Here is a 3275-nt window from a genome sequence, read left to right on the forward strand (position 1 = left end):
GATTAGATTTGAAAGTATTTTATTGAGAAGTTTTGCATCTGTGTTCATAAAACTGAAAAAAAAAAGAGCCAATTCCCCTCAGTAGAAAACATCACCGATAGAATGGGCCATTTTAAAAACAGAGTCAGGGTTGGAAGACAAAGTAGAGGAATTGGATCACTTAGTAAAGGTCAATGGGAAATTGAAAAAACAAATGAACAGAACTCGGGAGCGCTTTGGGACCCCACAAAAGACCAAATTGCCAAATTACAGGCAGAGACAGAGAATACCATGCAGATAGCACAGAGAATGTCAGCAGTAACACTGTAGAAGGAAATTCCCCAAGCCTAGAGCAAGAGATGCCCACACAGGTACAAAAAGCCTACAAAACACCACAGAAACAAGAAAAGAGGTTTTGTAATGTTTTAAAAATTCAGAAATAACAGAGGTATTAATTTTAGGGTCTCATATTCTGTGTTACTTTGTAAAAACAACGTCTTTACTTTTTATTGAATTTAAAATTGCATTCCATATGTGTGTGTGTTCACACATGTGTGTGCCTGCCTGCCACAGTGTGGGTATGAAGGTCAAAGGACAACTTTAAAAGTTGGTTCTCTCCTTTCACCATATGGGTCCTGGTGATTGAACTCAGGTTGTCAGGCTTGGCAGTGTAAGCCATTTCTGACTGACCCATGTAGCCAGGTCCTATTTGTAATTTTACTCATTAAATACAAACTCGATGCTCTGAAATGGTTAACATGTTCTATATGCGTTATGAAGAAATATATATTTATGATATATATATATATATAAATATATATAAAAGTAATTCTCAATGATTCAAATCTGTGCAATCAGTATTAAGGCATGAAAATGATGTTATGTAAGATTTTTTTTATCTTGTTATATCTTGTTTCAGAATTCATTTTCATTAAACTGTGTGAAATATTGAAAACAAAACAAAACAAAAAACCCAAACTCAATAATGTAGAGATTGTTGCCATGGAATATGGATGTTTTCTTATTTCTGTTTTCACAAACATACCTTGATGTAGTGACAGGCAAATGACAATTTCAAGGACACTCAACCCAAGACGGTCCCTCCTGGCTTCCCATTGAGGAGACCAGGTCTCCCCATAGTGGCACAGCGGAGATAAATGTGAGCCGTAGACTAAAGGCATGGCTTCTCCCTGCATTCTTCCCCCATTCACTCTGTGCCAGCCGAAGCCTGGCTCCTAAGGGATGCCACCACAGCCGCCAAAGCTCCAAGCAGACAGGGCACATGTCCTCCAACCCTTGTACCTCCTGGTGACTCAGTGCCCTTACTGTGTGTGGAGGAGGGGCTGGGCCAGGCCAGGCCAGACTGGAAGCTCAGGGCTCCCCAAATAGATGTGTGCCAGGCTGTCAACATAACAAGAGGGGGGATTTATTCCTCTCTGGTGTTTTTTCTGTGGTCAGAGATGACATCCCACCCACCAATTACTGTAATGCAAAGCTGGAAATGTAACAGAGGAGACAGCGAGTAAATTCATGAAGATAATTGGACAGATGAGCGCCGCCGTTCCCTTTAAACCCTGGAACTCACACTGGCTTTAAAAGAAGAGAAGACAAAATCAAAGGAAAAAAACTTATTTCCAAAGAATGTTGAAGATAAAAATACCACTTATGTAAGTGGAAAACAGTCATTTCTTCATCTTAATTAGCTGGAGGTCAGTGCTGTGCTGCAGGGGGCATCACACCATGTGGGTGAATCTACACTGCTGGAAAGAGCCGCAGCAACACCTGCCAGTCCCCTGCATTTGTCTCCGTGCAGAGTGAGGGCCTGGCTTGCTGCTGTTGCTGGCCATGCTTGTTACGATAATGTCGGGTGGGTGCTTGCCCACTTGCCAGGAGGACTATGGCCCTCGCATGCCTACTTTTTTAAACTCAGAAAACCTCATCCTTTTCATCTGGTCAAAGTCAGGACATAGCCGGGCGATGGTGGCGCACGCCTTTAATCCCAGCACTCGGGAGGCAGAGGCAGGTGGATCTCTGTGAGTTCGAGACCAGCCTGGTCTAAGAGCTAGTTCCAGGACAGGCTCCAAAGCCACAGAGAAACGCTGTCTTGAAAACAAACAAACAAACAAACAAACAAAAAAACCAAAGTCAGGACATGCTTTTCTTGATGCTCTGGACCTTTTCACTTGTTCTCTCTGAAACTTTACCCTCTGCCCTTTCCTGCCATGCAGCTGCTTGCTGAGCTCCATTGCTGAGTCCAGTGGAGGACTTTCTTGGATCTCAATTTAAAAGGCACGATGTTCTCCCTTTCTGTCCTACAGGCAGCTTCCATGTTTTACAGCCTGACCATCCTGCTTTTTTTTTCTCTCAAATTTTAATAAAATTTCTCTCAACCTTAAAACAGATGTTTTCTTTTGCTTAATGAGAGAGTGTGAAGGGTGCTGCCGAGGGGGCCACGTTGTCCAGAGGGGTCTTTCTTTCTGCCTTTAGATGCTTGTGTCATTCTGCATGGCTTGAATTCCACATCCCCTTTGTGAAGCTTGGCAATTTTTTAGTTCATGTGTACCTTTACAGGACCCTTGAACAATTGTTGACTTGTAGAATTACGATTTGTGTACTTTTTTGTGTGTGTTTATCACCATTTGAGGTAAGACATGCTACGTCAGAAAAGCTGCGCTGTGAATTCCTCCATCCCTCTGAATTTCCTGCACTTCAATCTGAAAGAAGAAGCCTCATAATGACTAGCTGATTAATTAAGCACTAGAGGCATATGACAAGGTTGCCCTGAGGTCACCCAAGCTAATGAATGGTGTGAGATGCTACGGCATTCTATGGTCGGATGACAGCACATTCATGTAGAACAGGTACCACGGAATGAAGAACAGAATTTTAGCTAGCCCAAGGCTAAATGTTACATGAACAAGAAATAAGCCTTTGTGGTTGTAATTGACTTGACTCGTTGCTGGGGTAAAATGTCACTATGTGGAGGAGAGTTGTTTACAGTGGCAGATCCTTCATGGGACTAAAAAAATGAACCTTTCACGATAAGTTTGGGAGTTGCTCTTTGAACGCAATAAAGTCTGCTGGGCATGGGTGTGAATCATTTCTGTACATGATGGAGCTCATAGACCCTTGGAGGATGAGTGTAGAGAACCTCAGAGAGTGACGGCAGGGTTATAGGAATATACAGCAAGGCAGCAAGGTAAGAAAATTATCAAAGGAAATCTAGAGAGCTGTGTTGGCAGTCTGAGATCAGGAGGCAGAAACAGGTTCTTCTCTGGGGTCTTGGGCCCTTGTGC

This window comes from Microtus pennsylvanicus, chromosome 4 (assembly GCF_037038515.1).
Source record: "Microtus pennsylvanicus isolate mMicPen1 chromosome 4, mMicPen1.hap1, whole genome shotgun sequence".
NCBI classification, from domain to species: domain Eukaryota; kingdom Metazoa; phylum Chordata; class Mammalia; order Rodentia; family Cricetidae; genus Microtus; species Microtus pennsylvanicus.